Source organism: Carassius carassius, chromosome 16 (genome assembly GCF_963082965.1).
Source record: "Carassius carassius chromosome 16, fCarCar2.1, whole genome shotgun sequence".
Lineage (NCBI taxonomy): Eukaryota > Metazoa > Chordata > Actinopteri > Cypriniformes > Cyprinidae > Carassius > Carassius carassius.
Genome location: NC_081770.1, coordinates 7,180,087 through 7,202,679, shown reverse-complemented (window position 1 = coordinate 7,202,679; position 22,593 = coordinate 7,180,087). Strand labels below are relative to the sequence as shown.

The window sequence follows — 22,593 nt, the reverse complement described above, 5'->3', positions numbered from 1 at the left end:
GCCGTGACCCGGTTGGGAGTGAGGTTTAGGGGGGTGAGTGTAACGGAGGCCAGTAAATAGTGCTGTGCAGGTAAACCTCACTCCCCGATCTCAATAGACACACTAGTGGCTGTAGCTATTTAGCCTCCTTGTTAGTCCGTCTGCTTCCCATGCCGGAGACCGGGGTTCGAGCCCTGAGTGAGTGTGAGGAGCAGCGGAGGAGACCCGGGAGAGAGGGGTTACATATGCAAAAAAGAAGCTCATTTTATTTGTTGTTTGTTGATTTTCAAATATAAAACTTGGTTAAGTGATTTATGTGTATGTACATTTTTAACATCTCCAGCACATTATAACAATACCGATCATGCATACAAAATTATTTATTTACTTTATTCCTTATGTATCATTGCTTTGCTGCAACATAACTCAATTAATAATTGTTTAGAAGTTGATTTTATCATATTCTCCATAATCCCGTTCATATACGATGATTACTCACCACTTTATATTAGACAGGATTCTGACTAGAACCAGAGAATCTGAGCATATCACACCAGTCCTCAGGTCCTTACACTGGCTTCCAGTTACATTTAGGATTGATTTTAGAGCACTTTTACTCGTATATAAGTCACTAAATTACCTAGGACCGAAATATATTTCAGATATGCTCACTGAATATAAACAGAGCACTCAGATCATTAGGATCAAGTCAGTTAGAAATACCAAGGGTTCACACAAAACAAGGGGAGTCCTCCTTTAGTTACTATGCCGCCCGCAGTTGGAATAAGCTTCCAGAAGAGATCAGATGTGCTAAAACACTAGTCACATTTAAATCTAGACTCAAAACTCATCTGTTTAGCTGTGCATTTATTGAATGAGCACTGTGCAATGTCCAAACTGATTGCACTATATTTTCACTGTTTTTTATTTTATTTTATGTGAAATCATTTTCTAACTGTTTTAAATTAATTTTAAATAAGTCAATTTTTTTATAATTTTAAAAGTTTTAAAATTGCTTCTTTTATTCTTGTTCTTCATTATTATATATTATTATACATGCTGAAAGCGCTATCTAAAGGGCAATTTAAGTATTGCAGTTAACTAAGAATTGTATTAGATGTAAAATATCATGCAGAGCTGGGTAGATTACAGATTACATGACAAAATTTGTAGTCAGCAATATAATCTCCTAGTTTTGGTAACATAATATGATTACTTTTGTAATACATTTAGATTACATTTGTGCCAACCCTTATTTGATATTAAATATATTGAATCAGCCTAATCTTGTACTATTTTGACAGATACAAAGAAAAAGTATATTCTAAAAAATATATTTAATTCACCAACAAGAGCCACGATAGCTTCTTTTTCAAGTGCAATGTAGCCTATGGAAAGTTAATACTTAAAAAATACTAACACTAATGTACCTTGCTGTAAGTGTTTGATAGTAACACTGAATAAAAAAAAAACTTATAATATAATTTTATAAGGATATTTTCTTATCCTTGTAAATTTAGAAAACAGCTACATTACTAAAAACAATATTGAAAAACATGAAATTCACAACAATATCACTCCTAAGTCAAATATTAAATCTAAAAAGCTCTAGTTTATATGACTGTATCAATGAAAAACATCAAACAATAGCTACGTTGCAAACATGAATTTTGGAAAAGACTAAATTCACACAGCAATGACATTTCTATCCATCTCAAAACATTTTAAGTGCATAGTAACAAAGAGAAAAAGACAAACAATATTACAAAAAATGAATATTAAAGAACATGAAACTCGCAACAATAACATATATACATATATATATATGTTGAATGCCATATATATATTGGCCTGCGGGTGTCGCTGTTGGAAAGTGTTTTCTCTACTTCCTGCTGGCCTTCTGTAGCTGATTGTAGCTCCATGTAGTTGTTTATTTTATTTTTTCTCTAGAATATCTGTCTTACTATCACTCCCTGTTTTTTTAAAGTGGTAAAATATAACTTAATTCACACCATATTTCTGATATTATTGATCAATCTTATCAGATTAACTTTGATCGTTCACTTTTATTTTATATCCGTAAGTGCAGTACACCTGCAAAGTGTTAGCACTCATTAGCTTGTCATTAGCGTTTTCATTCGAACCTATCGCTGTTTTCTTTTCTACTCTCCTCTCGCTCCAGTTTTTTACAAGTTCATCAAACAACAGCAGTAAGAATATTTCATCAAGCACGGTGAGTAATGGCTTCTCCTGTCATTGTTACTTGCACCTCTTGCCACATGTACAGTTTATCTATCTCTGTCGCTGATGAGGGATTCACATGTGATAAATGCAGGGAAATAGTTAGGCTGGCAGAGAAGATTTCAGAATTAGAGACACGCATCCAAACTTCAATTGAGGACAGTAAGAATGTTAGGGCTCTAGATACGGCTTTGGATGCGTCTAGCTCAGGGATTCCTGTACATTGTTTGGTTCCGGAAACAGAGCCCCTGCAGCAGGGCAACTGGGTGACGGTGAGGCAGCGTAATCGTGGGTCAAAACACCGCTCTTCTGTTCCAATCAAAACATTAAACAGGTTCTCCCCACTCACTGATGCACCCACTGAGAAACCTGATGAAAGTGCTCTAGTCATTGGTGATTCTATTGTACGGAACGTGAATATAGAGACACCAGCCACCATAGTCAAATGTTTACCGGGAGCCAGAGCGCCTGACATCTTGCCAAATTAAAAAGTGCTGGCTAATGCCAACCGTAAATACAGTAAGATTGTTATTCATGCCGGCGCTAATGATGTTCAACTTTGCCAGTTGGAGATCACTAAAAATAACATTAAAGAGGTGTGTGAACTAGCAAGCACGATGTCAGACACTGTAATATGCTCTGGTCCCCTCCGTGCTTACCGTGGTGACGAGATGCATAGCAGATTGTCATCACTCAATGGCTGGATGTCTAAGTGGTGCCCACAGAATAACATAGGTTTCATAGACAGTTGGACGAGCTTTTGGGGCAGACCTGACCTTTAGAAAAGAGATGGTCTTCATCCCTCCTGGGGTGGCGCCACTCTTCTCTCTAGAAATATGGCAAATAGTCTTAGTGTTTATACTTGACTAACTGGGTCCCAGGTCAGGAAGCAGACAGACTGGCTAAACCGACCGTCTGCTAGCTGCCTCCCGTCACAGAGGTCAGTTAATTCTCAGCACATAGAGACTCTTTCACCTAGATATCACACTATAGAGACTGTGTCTGTTCCCCGAACTAGAAAATACAAAAAACGTCCAAACCAAGTTAAGATTAAAAATTTTAATTGAGGTCAACAAATAAAAAACAGAAGCAATATGGATAAACAAATGATAAAGCTTGGCTTATTGAATATCAGATCCCTTTCTACGAAAATACATTTTGTAAATAATATGATTACTGATCATAATATAGATGTACTCTGTTTGACAGAAACCTGGCTAAAACCTGATGATTACATTATTTTAAATGAGTCCACCCCCCAAGATTACTGTTATAAACATGAGCCGCGTCTAAAAGGCAAAGGTGGAGGTGTTGCTTCAATTTATAACAACGTTTTCAGGATTTCTCAGAGGGCAGGCTTCAAGTATAACTCGTTTGAAGTAATGGTGCTTCATATAACATTATCCAGAGAAACATATGTTAATGATAAATCCCCTGTTATGTTTGTACTGGCTACTGTATACAGGCCACCAGGGCACCATACAGACTTTATTAAAGAGTTTGGTGATTTTACATCAGAGTTAGTTCTGGCTGCAGATAAAGTTTTAATAGTTGGTGATTTTAATATACATGTTGATAATGAAAAAGATGCATTGGGATCAGCATTTATAGACATTCTGAACTCTATTGGTGTTAGACAACACGTTTCAGGACCTACTCATTGTCGAAATCATACTCTAGATTGAATACTGTCACATGGAATTGATGTTGATAGTGTTGAAATTATTCAGCCAAGTGATGATATCTCAGATCATTATTTAGTTCTGTGCAAACTTCATATAGCCCAAAATTGTAAATTCTACTTCTTGTTACAAGTATGGAAGAACCATCACTTCTACCACAAAAGACTGCTTTTTAAGTTATCTTCCTGATGTATCCAAATTCCTAAGCATATCCAAAACCTCAGAACAACTTGATGATGTAACAGAAACTATGGACTCTCTCTTTTCTAGCACTTTACATCCTTTACGCTTAAGGAAGGTTAAGGAAAACAGTTTGACACCATGGTATAATGAGCATACTCACACCCTAAAGAGAGCAGCCCGAAAAATGGAGCGCAGCTGGAGGAAAACCAAACTATAGGTATTTCGTATTGCTTAGCGGGAAAGTAACCTATCCTACAGAAAATCTTTAAAAACTGTTAGATCCCATTACTTTTCTTCTCTTTTAGAAGAAAACAAACATAACCCCAGGTTCAAGCTCCTAAAAGAGGTGCTTCCAGAAGTCATAGATCCTCTTCTGACTATTATTAATTCCTCATTGTCATCAGGATATGTCCCCAAAACCTTCAAACTGGCTGTTATTAAGCCTCTCATCAAAAAACCACAACTTGACCCCAAATAACTAGTTAATTATAGACCAATCTCGAATCTCCCTTTTCTGTCCAAGATACTAGAAAATGTGGTATCCTCACAATTATATTCCTTCTTAGAGAAAAATGGTATATGTGAGGATTTCCAGTCAGGATTTAGACCGTATCATAGTACTGAGACTGCTCTTCTTAGAGTTACAAATGATCTGCTCTTATCATCTGATCGTGGGTGTATCTCTCTATTAGTTTTATTGGATCTTAGTGCTGCGTTTGACACAATTGACCACAACATTCTTTTGCATAGACTTGAACACTTTGTTGGCATCAGTGGAAATGCATTAGCATGGTTTAAATCGTACTTATATGACCGCCATCAGTTCGTAGCAGTGAATGAAGATGTATCATATCGATCACAAGTGCAGTATGGAGTACCTCAAGGCTCAGTACTAGGGCCGCTACTCTTCACGCCATATATGTTACCCTTGGGCGATATCATCAGGAAACATGGTGTTAGCTTTCACTGTTATGGTGATGATACTCAGCTCTATATTTCTTCGCGTGTGTATATATGTGTGTATATATATATATGTGTGTGTATATATATATATATATATACAACCGAACAAGTCACCTCACCGGCACCGTAGTTTTGAGATGAAAGATTTGAGCTAGAACATATACACAAATATATATATATATATATATATATATATATATATATATGTATATATATATATGTGTGTGTGTGTATATGTGTGTGTATATATATATATATATATATATATATATATATATATATATATATATATATATATATGTGTGTGTGTGTATATATATATATATTTGTGTATATGTTCTAGCTCTGTGTGTGTGTGTGTTCTAGCTCAAATCTTTCATCTCAAAACTACGGTGCCGGTGAGGTGACTTGTTCGGTTTACTTAGTTTTGTCGTGGCAAGACTTAATAACTCGTGGGAACGTGATAATATGTTGTGGCCACGAGATATTCATTTGTGGGAACGTCATATTAACTCGTGGGAACGTGATATTACGTTGTGGCCACGAGATCATTCTTTTGTTCCCCCTCGTCTCAAGAAATATCTGTGCCCACACTAAACCACAAAACGATGTATTACATATTCCAGACCAGCATGTGGCCCTGTAATTCTGCCACAGAGACACACTAAAAATGGAGAAGACATGAACTATGCCATAGACAATTTATAAGAGACATGCTACTTCGTCAATCCTCCATACAACTATATAAGCCCTCATACGTATATACCCCACTATATAAACACTCAGCTCCACGTGATCAGTTGGAGCTCAATGCTCATGTATCTGCCGAGAGCAGTCTCTACTCGGCTATTTCTTCTGATATTTGCCTCTGGCTCTGATGTCTCTTTAGTGGTTCAACATAAAATATAATTAGTTTTGGGTTAATCTAACAGGTAATCTTTTGTCTTTATTTAATTAATCTATTTCTTCCAAGCAAGATCCTTTTTATTACTGTTTCTGTAAAAGTATCATACAGCTCCGGGTATCAACATATAGCGACTATGACTTTTTCCTCCATTTTAGTATAGGTCTCTGCAGGAAAGTGATGGGAGTTACCAGATCAGGGTGTTTTTAGACCATGATACCTGATTGGCTGATGTCATAGTGACGGTAGGTTTAGGGGTGAGGTTGGGGAAGGGGGATCATTTTGATTGCATGATTTAGAAACACCTAGCAGTTTGAAAACACCCACAAGGTCATAAATGCCCACTTTTGCTAAGATTACTAAGATTTCCCCCCCGCTCGATACATCGTAATCACGTCACTACTAGAGCAAGTTTCTGATTGGTTAACGCGGCACAAAATTTCGCCAAAGTTTCGCGCGTTTCGCGCATCAAAACGCCCGAAAAGTTCAATTCACGCTGCGTCATTCACAGGATGTCTATTCACTTTGCATTGTATTAACATGTAAATCACTCGCACTTAATGCTGCGTTCACACCAAACGCGAATAGAGAATCACATTCGCGTCTACCGTGTCTAGTTTGTCTCTTGAACATTTTGAATGCATTCGTTTCTTGTGGGAGGGGCAAGTGCTAGGTGCTTGTCTGTTTGCAAGATGGCAGATGTTGATCAATCATTCAAGGCTTTTCCACTTTTTCCTGCACACGTCCTCTGAATAAACACATTATCTTGTTAGCGAAAAGTAGCTGTATATTGGGGGAAAATAGTTGTAAAAAATGGCGGGAAGGCCACGGGTCAATACGTGACTCAAAAGTGAAATGTGTATTTACAACACTCTTCCAAGCGAGGTCCTTTTTATTCCTGTCTCTATAGAAATATGAACTTGTGCCATATATCTCCGGGTGACTGCTCACTGACAATATCAGTCATTCCATCATGTTGAATAAGTGACTCCGGTCTGGCCTGCCGCCCCAGCAGCAAGCAGACTCCTGACTGTTTAATGCGGCGCAAATTAATGCCATAGTTCAAATTTTTCCACTCTGGCGCCAGACCCGAATTCGCGTCAAAAGCGTAAATGCACAAAAAACATCATTTGCGCGTATCACGCAAGATGCTCAATTCGCATCAGTAGACGCGTTATTGATGCGAATTCACGTCTACCGCGCCGCGCTAACTGCCTCACCTCTGATTTCAACAGCACACGTCTGCAGTGCATTACATTTTTAAGTTCTGCATGTTATTTACTCGTCTTGTTTTTGTATTTGCAATCAAATGGACTGTGTGTAGTCACACTTTGGCTGCATCCGAAAACAGAAAAATGCTGCCTTCGGAGGTCACATTCCAAGGTAGGAAGGCATCAAGGCATGTCCAAATTCAATGTTAGAGTAAATTCCTGTCTTCTGAGATGCCTTTATCTGGCCCGTTTTTGAAGGCAGCATAGATGTATCCTTCACTGCCTTTGATATCCCACAATCCTGTGCGTTCCATTCTTTGACAGTTAAGCTAAAAAATAAAGATGGCGTCTGAAAGTTGCGGTCGGTGCTCAGTTTGTGTGTAAATGTATGTTTTTGATCAATGTTTTTCACTTTTTATGTCATTTCTAGTGAGATTAATATTGCAGTAATGAAATATCCACTTAGTTATCACCAAAGCTCTCTATATTTTGCTGTAGAACATTAAACCATTACTCCGCCTCAGAAGCCTGTCCAAAATCAGTTTCATGAGGTGCCTTCATGCAAAAATGCTGCCTGCAAAGTCAGTGAGGCAGCAAGTCACCTGCCTAAGTTTTCGGATGCAGCCTTAATTTCTTTGTTCAAATCTATTAAGTTCACAGTTACACAATTTAAACTGATCTTGAAAAATTGAGCGACACATTGCTACATTAAACTGCACTTAATGCCTCATCTGCGGTCATTCTTCAATAAGGTTCATTAGTTAACATTAGTTAATTACATTAGTTAACATATATAAATGACATAAATAACAATGAACAATATTTCCACATCATTTATTAATCTTAGTTCATGTTAATTTCAGCATTTACTAATGCATTAATAAAATCACAAGTTGTGTTTGTAAACATTAATGCACTGTGAACTAACATGAACAATGAATGACTCTATTTTTATTAACATTAACAGAGATTAATAAATTGTGTAAAACATGTATTGTTCATTATTCATTCATTATGATTAATACATTAATGTTAATAAATGACATCTTATTTTAAAGTGTTTTATTCATCATATTGTTGAGCGCGACAGTATTTTCTCTCTTGTTATTTCACTAGAGCTTCAAAGAAGACGGAGAAAGCCAGAATCTTGTGCCCTGCATTTATCAGTATCCTTATGTTCATATGTTCATTGGATGAAAAAGAAAAACAGTAATAAACAAAGTAAAAAATAATTTGACTGATTTCACCCCCCCCCCCCCCCCCATAGGTTTCATCGTGAATTCTTATGGCCACAATAACCATGATGTGTAAAATATAATCTCATGACAGCCCTACTTTAGAGCCCTTCATTTCTTTTAACATGTGTGCCAAAAACATTATGTGTGTAAAACATCCACAGACATCAGTAACTACGCAACAAATTGTAGAATATAGCAGCGTCTGCCATCAGTCCCTCTTCAGATAAATCAATAATCATTTCATTCCATTGTTCACAAAGTGGTAAAGCCATTATTTATTTGATATAAAACAGATTCACTGTTATTGCACCTGCCCTATTTTTCTCTTGGGGATTAAATTAGATTTTACAAATATTTGATTTAAGCATCTTTTATATTGGAAATCATCTGTCTGATTAAAAAAGTACTTTATGGCTCTGTATTAAATCTCTGTAAATACAATATATCAGAATAAAACTAAAGCAAGAAGTTTAAATATGTTTATAACTTACCAACCAGGTGCCACAAGCAGAACAAAACAAACATGTGAACCATTTTCAGATAAGAACACTGGAAGTATCTGAGCATGTAGCCTATATGAGAGATTATGAACTCGCACGACAGTCTTAAACTGCAATATATAGCTAGTGGGTGTGATTCATCCTCCAATAAAGCTGCACTCCGCCCATTAACTTCACTTGAACATGCTTGTCTTGCATGCTCTGGTTATAAATAATAATAATTTTGCAACAATGAATTCCAAACATTTTATTGTTTATTAAATATTTTGCTCTTGAAAGTGTAAAATGGTTTTAGGTTAAAATGTTTTCTCATCATTCCACCAGCAGATCACTCTCACACAAACCACATGTTTGAAAATAGTAATGCAGAATCTGTTTTTATTTCTTCTTTCCCCTCAACATATCAAACCACAGCTGGTTTCACTTTGACTTACTTATCGAAGTAGTTATTATTAGATAGGCCTATGTCACTAATGGAGATACTTGCTTTGTGTGTCTTGTTTGGTGTAGGAAAGAATCATCAGGCGTTACTTTAAGAAATAACAATTATCCACCAAAGGAAAAAAAAAACGGAGAAAAAAACAACAACAACAACAAAGCAATGTGGTTGTATTTGTAGCTCTCGATTTTCCCGAAAACATTAAAATGGGCATTCAATTCATCCTCTTTATGCCTTTCACAATGGGAGAACTCGTTTGGTGTTTGTCATAAAAGGAGGTCCATGAGTTTCTTAAACTTAAACTTAAACTTAAACGTGTCAAATGTTGCTTTTTTATATACAGTTGAAACCAGATATTTACATACACTTCAGAAAGAAAAAAACCCACAAAAACTTTAATTTCTTTACTGTCATACATTAAATCTGAATAAACTTTTTTTCTGTTTTAGATCAATAAAATTAACATATTTTTTGCATTTTTTAAAAGTCAGAAATATACATACACTTCCTTAGTATTTGGTAGAATTTCCCCGAAACTGTTTCACTTGGGCCAAACGTTTTGGGTATCCTTCCACAAGCATTCTACAATAGTTTGCTGGAATTTTGGCCCACTCCTCTTGACAGAACTGGTGTAACTGGGTCAGGTTTGTAGGCCTTCTTGCTCGCACTTTCCTTATCAGTGCCACCAACAAATTGTCTATGGGTTTGAGTTCAGGGCTTTGTGATGGCCACTCCAATACCTGGACTATGTTGTCCTTAAGCCACTTTGTAACTAATATGGAAGTATGCTTGGGGTCATTGTCCATTTGGAAGACCCATTTGAGCCCAAGCTTTAACTTCCAAATAAATAAATCCAAATAATTTTCTTTTCTCATGATGCCATCTGTTTTGTGAAGTGCACCAGTCTTTTCTGAAGCAAAGCAACCCCACAACATTATACTATCACCCCTATACTTCACAGTTGGGATGGTGTTCTGAGGCTTCAAAGCTTTGCCCTTTTTCCTCCAAATATGCTGTTTATCGTTACAGCCAAACAGTTACATTTTTGTTTCGTCAGACCACAGGAAATGTCTCCAGAAATTAAGATTTTTGTCCCCATGTGCAGTTGCAAACTGTAGTCTGGCTTTTTTTATGGTTGTTTTGAAGAAATGGCTTTCTCCTCTGAGTTACCTCTCAGCTCATGGTGGTACAGGACTCATTTTACTGTGGATAATGGCACAGTCTTACCAGTTTCCCCTAGCATCTTCGCAAGGTCTTTTGCTGTTGTCCTGGGGTTGAGTCACACATTTCGCACCAAAAAACGTTCCTCTCTGGGACTCAGAATCCGTCTTCTTCCTGAGTGGTAGGATGGTTGTACGTTCCCATGTTTTTTATACTTGCATATTTTTGTCTGAACGGATGAACGTGGGACCTTCAGGCATCTGGAAATTTCACCTAAGGATGAGCCACACTTGCGGAGGTCACAATTCTTTTCCTGATGTCTTGGTTGATTTCTATTGATTTTCCCATGATGTCAAAGAAAGAGGCTCTGTGTTTGAGGTTTGCCTTTATATGCAACCACAGTTGTGCCACCAATTAACTCAAATGCAATCAATTAACCTATCAGAACTTGAAGAAAGTTGACGTAACTTGAAGAAAAATACGTAAAAATTCTCCCTCACTTGATTCTGACATTTAAAAAATGCAAAAAATATGTTAATATTTATTGATCTAAAACAGAAAAAAATTACTCTGATTTAATGTATGACAGTAAAGAAAAAACTTTTTTGTGTGTGTTTTCTTTCTGAAGTTTATATATCTGGTTTCAACTGTATCAATATTTTGTGTATTTGGTGTAACCTAATATTTTGACATGCTTTAATGTTCAATAACACGTTAAATCTTTTCCACCCATAGAAAACTGTTACAAGAAAACGCTACTATAAGAAAAGGCCTACTGAGACCTACTGAGATAACCTACTAATAAAGGTGAGAATGATTTTGTAATTGTGTTTTTTTAGTACATTAAACTACGTTAAACATTTTCATATAACGGTTTTATATGGTTGGAAAATGCTTAAATGTGTTGCATTCATATTCAGGGCTCATCTGATTTTTTGTTGGTAGTGTGACGGATACAATGGAGGACAGGAGGCAAATGCAAGTAAGAATGTTTATTGAAGGATAGTAATGTGTTTGAGTGCGCTGGTGGAGGTGAATGGTGGTGATAGATCCAAGGTGAGGCTGTAATTCAATGTAGACAGAAACCGGGAACAAGGCACGAAGCAGTAGAGCTGGAGGATGAACTGAACATGAATCACGGAGGACCTCAAACAACGATCTGACAAACAAGAGACAAAAGACAGGGCATTAAGTAGGCTGGTGGAATGAGCTGTAGCTGCCGCTGATCAGATGAACCCACCCACATGAAACAATCAACATGACGTAACATGAGACGAGCAGGAGGCGGTGCATTCATGAACCATGACAGTACCCCTCCTCCTAAGGACGCCTCCTGGCGTCCCCAGACTCCCTTACCTGTCGATTGTAATCATCGATAAGAGAGTGATCCAGGATGTCTCTAGCAGGCACACAACTTCTCTCCTCTGGACCGTAACCCTCCCAGTCCACCAAGTACTGAAATCCGCGTCCCCTCCGTCTAGAGTCCAGAATACGATTGACCGAATAAGTGGGTTCCCCATCTACGAGTCGCGGCGGGTGGGGGGAACCGGGGTAGGTGGATTAATAGGAGAATTAGATACGGGTTTTATTTTAGATACATGAAAGGCGGGATGAATTCTCCTGTACGCAGGAGGAAGTTTGAGGTAGACTGCCACCAGGCTAATGATTCTGATGACAGTGAACGGGCCAATAAATTTGGGAGCCAACTTATTAGAAATGGAACGGAGAGGAATGTTCTTGGTAGAAAGCCACACTTTTTGACCCACGATGTATACGGGAGGCCTAGACCGGTGGTGATCGGCTTTAGCCTTGGTGCGCGCCCCCACTTGGAGTAAAGTCTCGCGGGCTCTAGTCCAAGTGCGGTGACACCTCTGGACGAAGGCGTGAACGGAGGGGACCGCGACTTCGGATTCCAGACTGGGAAAAATAGGTGGCTGGTAACCTACACTACACTCAAATGGAGATAGGCCCGTAGCTGATATTGGTAAGGTATTGTGGGCGTACTCCACCATAGACAATTGTTGGCTCCAGGAGGAAGGATTCTTGGAAACCAAACATTGCAACACTCTTTCCAAATCTTGGTTGGCTCTCTCGGTTTGACCATTGCTTTGGGGATGAAACCCTGAGGACAGACTTACAGTTGCTTGCAGTAATCTACAGAATTCTCGCCAAAATTTGGAAACAAATTGGGGTCCCCTGTCAGAAACCACGTCTATCGGGAGGCCATGTAAACGAAAAGACGTGATCTACAATGGTCAACGCTGTCTCCTTGGCTGAGGGTAATTTGGGCAAGGAAATAAAGTGGGCAGCCTTCGAGAACCGGTCCACCATGGTCAAAACTACCGTGTTGCCCTGGGAGGGCGGGAGGGCGGTGATAAAATCTAGCGCAATGTGGGACCAGGGTCTCGAAGGGACCGGCAACGGTTGAAAGTAACCCATCAGAGGGTCGATTGGAAGTCTTACCAGTGGCACAAACCGAGCAAGCCAAAACCCCTTCTAAGGCTGTCTTGACCTTCGATTCGATCTCCCATGTGAGTGTGGAGACCACTAATGTCTCAAGAAAAATACACTCGGGAGTGGACGGGCATTCGGAACGGTCAAAAATACGTGACAAGGAATCGGGTTTAATATTTTTGGAACCCGGGCGGTACGAGAGAGTAAAGTCAAAATGTCTGAAAAAAAGTGCCCACCGAGCCTGCCTGGAGTTCAACCTTTTGGCAGTGCTAATATATTCTAAATTCTTGTGGTCTGTCCGTACAATAAAAGGAACCCCCAATCCTTCTAACCAGTGGCGCCATTCCTCCAATGCCATCTTGACTGCCAACAATTCTCGGTTACCAATATCATAATTTTGTTCGGCAGGGGATAATGGATAAGAGAAAAAGGGGCTGAAACAAAGCAGCTCTTCAGTTTGGCAAACACAGCCTTGGCTGTGTCTGACCACCTGAACGTAGTTTTGGGGGAGGTCAAGGCGGTCAGAGGTGCAGCTAGTTGGCTGAAGTTGTGAATAAAACGCCGGTAGAAGTTGGTGAAACCCAGAAACCTCTGTAGGGCCTAACTGGAATCTGGACTGGGCCACTCTACCACAGCCTTAACTTTCTCGGGGTCCATGCGTATTCCCTCAGTCAACACAGTATACCCAAGAAATGGAACCGACTGTGCATGAAACTCGCATTTCTCCGCCTTGACAAAAAGCCCATTCTCTAGCAATCTCTGAAGCACTCGTCGAACGTGCTGCACATGTTCCTGGAGAGAAGAGGAAAAAATCTATATGTCGTCCAGGTAGACATATATGAATTGATCAATTATATCTCGCAGCACGTCGTTGACGAATGCCTGGAAGACCGCTGGGGAGTTGGAGAGCCCGAAGGGCATGACCAAGTATTCAAAGTACCCTCTGGGGGTGTTAAAAGCGGTCTTCCATTCATCCCCCTCCCTGATACGGACCAAATGATAAGCATTACGTAAGTCCAATTTCGTGAAAATCGACGCTCTCTGCAACCTCTCGAAGGCTGAAGACATTAACGGCAAAGGATAAGTATTCTTTACCATGATGTTGTTCAGTCCCCGGTAATCAATGCAAGGTCGCAGCGATCCGTCTTTCTCCCCCACAAAAAAGAACCCCACCCCCGCTGGAGAAGAGGAAGGGCGGATGAACTTTGAAGCTAGAGAATCAGAAATATATTTCTCCATAGCCTCCCTTTCCGGAACAGAAAGTGAATATAATTTGCCTTTAGGCGGAGACTTACCTGACAGTAATTCTATGGCACAGTCATAGGGACGATGCGGAGGAAGAGAAGCAGCACGAGACTTACTGAACACTTCCTTCAGGTGGAGGTACTCAGCGGGCATGTTAGACAAATCCACTGCCTCCTCCTGAAACACAGACATAGAAACAGACGGACAGGCAGACAGTAGACAAGACTCATGACATTTATTATTCCAAGCCAGAATGGAATTGGATGACCAGTCTATTTTGGGGTTGTGAGGAGGAGCCAGGGGTGACCGAGGACTATGGGTGCCAGGGGAGAGTCAAGGATGTGGAAGGAGATAGTTTCAGATTGGTTGCCTGATGTGATGAGGGTGATGTCTTCAGTGACGTGAGATATGACCGGTAGTTTCTGTCCATTGAGGGCATGAACCGTGATGTGGTGCGTGAGGGGTCTGAGGGGAATGTATAGTCTGCGTGCCACTGTACTGTCCATGAAATTACCTTCCGCCCCTGAGTCCAGTAGTGCTTGACAGTCATGAATCTGTGCTGACCATCTTAGTCTTACCGGGAGAAGCGTGGATGATGATGAGGTCTTCTCGGCGGAGATCCCACCCGATAGTAGCCTCATATGTACTACCGGGCTTGGTCTTTTACCGGACAGGTGTAAGCGTGATGCCCGGTTCCCCGCAGTAGAGGCACAGGTCCAGGGACCTCCGCCTCTCCTTCTCCTCCCGGGAAAGCCGAGCTCGCCCTACCTGCATGGGCTCGTGATCGTAGGAGGGGCTGGCCGCGGCCCCGCCGCTGGCCCGAACCTCAGTCTGGGTCTTGGGTGTGGAGCTGGGTAGGTTCCGTCGCAGCACTCGCGTCAGATGTGCATCAACCCGCAAAGCCAGTTCAATAAGCCCATTAAGTGAGGTCGGAAGATCCAGGGCATAGATTTCTTTCTGGACGCAGTCAGCCAGCCCATGCAGGAACATGTCCCACTGCGCCTCCCCGTTCCAATGACACTCCACCGCCAGCCCCTGCCTCCATAGTTGGTCAGATCGTTCTGTGACGGATACAATTGAGGACAGGAGGCAAATGCAAGTAAGAATGTTTATTGAAGGATAGTAATGCTGAGGAGATGTCGGAGGGTGACGCAGGAACCTCGTTGGCAGCACAGACAGGTGAGTTGGTGTTTGAGTGAGCTGGTGGAGGTGAATGGTGGTGATCGATCCAAGGTGAGGCTGTAATCCAATGTAGACAGAAACCGGGAACAAGGCACGAAGCAGTAGAGCTGGAGGACGAACTGAACATGAATCACGGAGGACCTCAAACAACGATCTGACAAACAAGAGACAAAAGACAGGGCATTAAGTAGGCTGGTAGAATGAGCTGTAGCTGCCGCTGATCAGATGAACCCACCCACATGAAACAATCAACATGACGTAACATGAGATGAGCAGGAGACGGTGCATTCATGATCCGTGACAGGTAGTATACTTTATTAGTATGATGTTTAGTGAACTTGGGCTGGTAATATCACTGTCTTAGTACATTAAGCCACGTTAAGTGTTTTTCAGTTTAGCATTTTAGAATGTCCCATAAATTTCTACAAAGTCCCTCCTTCCCACAAACACAGTGTGCTCTGATTGGCCAACTGACCCAGTACATTGTTATTCGGCTCCTCATGTTTCAACCATGCTCCAGATCAAATCTTTAATTTGTCTGGTCTGATACACTACAAAGCGTTTTTTCCAAAACAACTTAAAAAAGGAACAAATTACTCCAGAGTCAGTCAACGAAATGAACGAAGGATTGACTCATCGGTTTTCGGATCACCAGTAGTTCTTTCGGACAGTTCGATTCAATAAACCAGTTGAAGAAAACGGTTCTTTTGCGCTCAACGTAATGACGTCATTGGCGATGATTGCCCTTGATTCAAGCCTTCGGTTTACCTGGGCTCCTAACATTAGCACAGAATCAGTTCAGAATCAATCACCAGTTCGGTTCAGACGCTCTGTGTATCATCAGCTCATCGGTTCTCGAATAGGACACGTCTGACAGAAACGGTTCTCGACTCGTGAACGAGTCAATCTTTTGTTCATTATCTGGCTCGGCTCAGTGTTCATCTTCAGTTCTCTCTTCACAGCAGTTCAGTCAGTGTACTGTTTGAGTAAATGAATTACTCCGGTATATTGGTTTGTAAAAAAGTTAACAGCTTAAGTCATTTGTGGATTAATGCGTATTGAAGACGCGAACCTTTTCAAACGATTCAGTTCGATTTGGTGAACTGGTTCAAAAAGATCCAGTTACATCGAATGATTCGTTCGCGAACTGGATATCACTACACTGTTGTGTTTTTACTCTCTCACAACAGACACGGAAGAGAAGACAATTCTGAATAAAGTCGTAGTTTTTGCTATTTTTGGACCAAAATGTATTTTCGATAATTCAAAAAATTCTAACTGACCCTCTGATGTCACATGGAATACTTTGAAGATGTTTTTATTACCTTTCTGGACATGGACAGTAGACCGTACACACAGTTCCAATGGAGGGACTGAGAGCTCTCAGACTAAATTTAAATATCTTAAACTGTGTTCCGAAGATAAATGGAGGTCTCACATGCTTGGAATGTCATTTAATGACATAATTTAGATTTTTCGATGAACTAACCCTTTAAGCCAAACCCATCTGTCACAGAACAAGTGACATTAAAACTACTGTTTTGAGAAAATGTTCAGTTTTCAGTTTTTCTTCAGTAGGCAGCACATTTATTTTACTGAAAAATTTTTCATTATAGTACAAATATACAGTCAAATATATTATATAGCTTGTAACTTTTAGTTGATGGAAAAAATAAACTATTAACAATTGTTCAGTAAAATATTACTAAGATATTTTCAGACAAAAAAAAAATAAACCTTTGATTTCAAGATTTTACTTCTTAGAAATGACTTCTGCTTCTCTAGAAAAAAAACTGCTGACTATCAATTTTTAATGAGAATTCATTTTTGATGATAATTTGTCTATGTTTTACACACCCTCGAAGCATCCTAGGTGTATGTGACTTTCTGCTTTCAGAATAATCCAATCCGAGTTATATTAAAAATGGCCCTTGCTCTTCCAAGCCTTTCAATCGGGGTAAGCGGGTGTTTGTGGTCAACTGTTCAGAAGAAGTGAAATAAAGTGCGTGCATCTGTAACAAATCGTCCCTCACACGGCTCCGGGGGATGAATAAAGGCCTCCTGTAGCAAATCCATGCCAATTATTACGTTTGAAATCTGGATATTTATCTTACAAAAACACATGGATTCACTACAGGGGGCCTTTATTCACCCCCCAGAGCCTTGTGAGGGGGCTTTTATTACAGATTTGAAAGTGAAAGTGACATACAGCCAAGTATGGTGACCCATACTTGGAATTCGTGCTCTGCTTTTAAGCCATCCAAAGTGCACACACACACACACACACACACACACACACACACACACACACACACACACACACACACACGAAGCAGTGGGCAGCCATTTATGCTGGTGCCTTGCTCAAGGGCACCTAAGTCGTGGTATTGAAGGTGGAGAGAGAACTGTACATGCACTCCCCCCACCCATTCCTGCCGGCCCAAGACTCAAACTCACAACCCTCTGATTGCGAGTCCGACTCTCTAACCATTAGGCCACAACTTTCAAACATATATATATATATATATATATATATATATATATATAATTAATTATTGAAATAATTTAGATTAGCATTTTTTTTTTTTTTTTTGTGTGTGTCTTGATGCAGTTTTGAGAAATATAGCAATGTGTTTAGTGAGACAAGTAAAGAGACGTAAAAAAGTAATAACACGTAATACAATTAAAAATTTGTAATAACACTTGTTTGTATCACTTGCCTTCTTGATGTTTTCTGTAGATGCAAAATATCCTGACTGCAACTACAATCAACAGAGATCCAGCAACAGCAGAAACCAACACTATCAGAGAAACTGAATCTGGAGGATATGAAGGAGACTGTTCTGTAACGGCTAAAGAGAGAGAGAATAATGTAAGTGGTTGTGTCAGTCTGATCTATAAAAAAAAGAGAGACATCAGGTCAGTAAATGATCACTAATGTCAGCTCTGCTGTACCTGCACACTGGACAATAAACTGTTTCCTTAGTACCAGGAGAGAGTCACATGACCCACATTCACCACTGAACACAACAATGAACAATATGATGAAGATTATGATGATGATGCTGATGATGAACATGAACATTGTGAAGAGTTTCTGCTGATGACAGGAACAGGCAGACGAGCCGTAAACATGACACAAACTAAATGTGATCTAGATCAGGAAGTGTTTATTTGCAGCATCAGTCAGTCGATGAGTTTCTCTCTCCACATTTATTAAATATTTTTACATGTGGACAAGTAGCAGAAAAGAAACTGATACTCAGTTGAACTGATTAAGCTATTTTATAATTCAATTATCAAAATAAATGTAAAATAATCACCTTTACAGGTGAAACCAGTATTTAACTCACCATAGAAAGTGAGAGTGAAGTTCTTGATCACACTGCTGGTCTGTAGTTGAAAGAGTCCAGTGTGTTCAGTTGTGCTGCTACCAGCTGTTACATCGATTTCAACTATTAAAGTGTTTTCGGATCCAAACCTCCACAGAATCAGATCTTCATCCATTATTTCAGTAAGACCAGAGTTTAGAGTGACTGAATCTCCCTCCAGCACTGACACTGACTTCACTTCTTTTAAATCACTAAACACACCTGAAGAACAGAGACACAGACTTGATGTTTTACTTAAATATTCCACACAGAACATACACTCTGCTTACACACGTAAAACAGGCACAGATATGTACCCAACAAATTACTGAAGCGCTCTTCAGATCAATCAGTCATCATTTCAATGTCATTGTTTATAATGTGGCAAAGTCATGAATTATTTGAAATAAAACAGATTCGCTGTTATTGCACCTGCCCTATGTTTCACAATATGTTGTCTTGGAATTATTGTAACATTTTATTTAGGAAGTTCTCTGATCAAATATGACTCTGAATCTCTGTAAATACAATCTATTAAATTCAACTAAAGCAGGAAGTGATGTCATAACATGAATAGCATTACAACTTAGCAAACAGATGAAACAAGCAGAACAAAACAAACATGAGAACCATTTTCAGATGATAGCACAAGTGTGTGAACGTGTCAGATTCTGAACTCAGGACGGTGTTAAACTGTCAGAGTGTTGCATGTGATTCATCCAATCATATTTGAGCACCACTCACCCATTACACATGCACATTTGTGGGTTGTTCAAATTCACTACCCTAAATATTCAATATTATATTATTTTGCAACAATGAATTTCAGATATTTTATTGTTTAATAAATATTTTGCTTTTGAAAGTGTAAAATGGTTTTTTGAGGTTTACTAAGGTGTGTTTTCTTTTGGTTCTATCAGCAGATCACACACACACACACACACCACATATTTGAATATATTTAGCTGCCTCCTCACCTACCATCAAACCACATCTCTTGAGTTCATTAGAAGTTTCACTTTTACTCACAGAAGTAGCTAGAATTAGATGCATCACATCACTCATGGAGATTCTTGTTTTGTGTGTCTGTTTTGTGTCTCAAGTTAGATATGGCCAAGAATTATTAGGAGCTATTTTATGAAATAACAGTCATCCACTCAAGAACATAAAACAACGCAATGAGGTTGTATCTATTTGGATCCCAGCACATTCAGGCATTATAGGTGTTACGGTTGCTGGGAGAAAAAGGGACCCAAGAGCAGATTCGCAGTTTGCCAAATTTATTGAACAAAAACAGGCAATAGTCCAAAACAAAGGCTGACAATCAGCAACCAGGTAAGGAATCCGAAACTGAACTGTGTACGGGAACTGGGTACACCAAAAAGACAAAAAAAAAACAAGATTAAATAAACAAACAGGGCATGAAAACTAGGCACAACTAGAGCAACATAGTTTTAAGGGCAGTAGTGAAATGGATGGTAGCCAAGACACACTGACAGAGAAGCACAGAAAGAGAGAAGCATAAGTATAGAAGAAAATCAATGTGAAATTGAGAGACAGGTGTGTGTGAGCTGGAACACTAATTAGGATAAGGTGCAGCTGTGAAGGCAGAGTGAGTGGAATTAACCACTTAAGACATAACACAACAGAAGGCCTGATGATCAAACCAGTGTCCTGACAATTAATATAAAATATTAGAATTATAAAATAGCCAATTAAGATTATTGGAAAGTATAAAGAATTATAATGATCAAAACAACAACAACATTTAAAACAATAAGCACTCAATAGGGAAACATTCAAATGGATTGTGTGGACACTGGATCACAGAACATGTATTTGATATTTGCAGGAAATATGAAATGGAGATGAAGGATATGATAACTTTCCAACATTAATATGACGGAAAGAATATAGGACTAACAGAATGTGGAGTAAAGAAGAATGAAATGTGGGAGTAAACAAGGATGGAAATACTTGATGTGCTTTTTATTAAATCCAAGATAGAAGATGAGAATATGACATGTAACTTATTGTAAAGTATTACCAAGTATTTGTATGTTTATGGTTGTGTATTAGTCATGGGCTTGTAGAAGAAGCTTGGAATGGAAGATTAAGGTTGGAGAAAGTGCCTTTGTACCTTGTTTTGTCTCTCATTCATTTTGTTAAAATGCATGAGTTCTTTTTTTCTTGCTTAATTGTTTGTATTCAAGTGAAAGGTTAATATATATGGGTGTGTGGATGCTTTTAGTCAGTATTCATCATCAGTTAAAGCATGCATTCCATTGCCTCTTAATGAGATTTTGTATTGTGTACATTGAGACCATCTGTGTGTAGGTGCAATCACTCACCTGGAACGTCTGAAGGTTCTCCTGTTCATGGGAACAGTGGAGGTTGATAGCCGAGCGTGCACTGGAAGGGGATGAGGTCAGTGGTACTCTGTCATGGGAGTTCTGTGTATACTCAACCCAGGGAAGGAAACGGTTCCGGCTGTGCTGATCTTCTATTATTCTATTTATTATCTTGTGTTTTTCATGTTCTTTGTCAAAGCCAATGACGATTATAAAAAGAGGTTGGAGAACATGTCAACCCACGGGTATGTTTTCTTCTCTTTTTAATTTATCTACTTACTGTATAAAAAATTGCACTACTGTAAATATTTTACAATTTAACTGTAAATGTGCATTTTTCATAAGAGTGACTGATCTTGTCTGTCGTGCAGGTGTGTCGCTTGGTATGATGTGGTTCTGTTTGTTTTACAGAGATGACAGTTTACTGCAGAACTGATAAGTGTTTTTTGAGACACTCACAGCTGTCTGAGTTTATCTGTCTTGGTCTTTAAAGGCAGTTCATCAATGAATTCAGTGAAGTCATCATCAAGGGATCTGTATCTGGCTCTCTACTTGTCCTGGTCTCCGCTGTCTTTCAGGGCTGTAGAGGTCCTTTCTAGGTGCTGATCCACCATCTGGTCTGGATACGTACTGGCTATCTGGTGGCTATCTTTTATTCCTGTTAAAATGTATTGTGTAAGCTTTTGCTACTTTCACTGTACTGTATTCGAGATGCTCCACTGCAGCAGCTCAATGCTTTAATGCAGGGAACCACTCCTTATACATTATACGAGTACGCCCGTATATTTTGGTGATGTAATTTGCACCAGGCGTACTGTACGCGGACCCTCACATATGAATAAAAACCATAAGAGCAAGCTAAACATGCACGGAGCACACACGTTTGCATTGGTGCAGAAGACTCTTCCAGCCTAGAGCATTTCACACAGTCGGCTATCTCGATACTTGTGTGGCGATTCAATAAATATTGCCATATTTGAGTATTGTGATTATATAACTATTGCAATTCATGACTGATCCAAATTGTCTATAAAATGATTTGTTTGTTTCTGTAGATTTGAGGGAGAGATGAAAAACAAGGTCTGGGAATGACTGGAGAAGACATAATCCCCAGAATGTAAGTTCTTTGAGAATGTGTGCATTGTTTTACAAGTTGTGTTTTCATTTAAATGTAGCAATGTACACAGCTGGTCAAAAGTTTTAAATATATTTTAAAAGTATAATTTATAATCATACTTTTTTATAATCTGTAATGCACAGCTATATTTTCAGCATTAACTACTCCAGTCTTCAGTGTCACATGATCTTGAGCTGCTTAATACATTTTTCTGATTATTATCGATGTTGAAAACAGTTGTGTTGTGGACGAGGAACACATTTAACAATTTTCTCATAAACTTTCCATGTGTTACAATTAAAACAACGAACATGACAGTACAGTAATATGCTAAATGTTATTAAAAGATTCCAGTTTGCAAGAAATCTGACG

At 39.2% G+C, this 22,593-nt stretch overlaps 1 protein-coding gene across 1 annotated transcript in view; it reads right to left on the bottom strand.

The window, feature by feature from the left end:
- Nucleotides 1-22,593, bottom strand: part of LOC132159326 (uncharacterized) — a 77,873-nt gene that overhangs the window by 4,751 nt on the left and 50,529 nt on the right. The window lies entirely within an intron of this gene.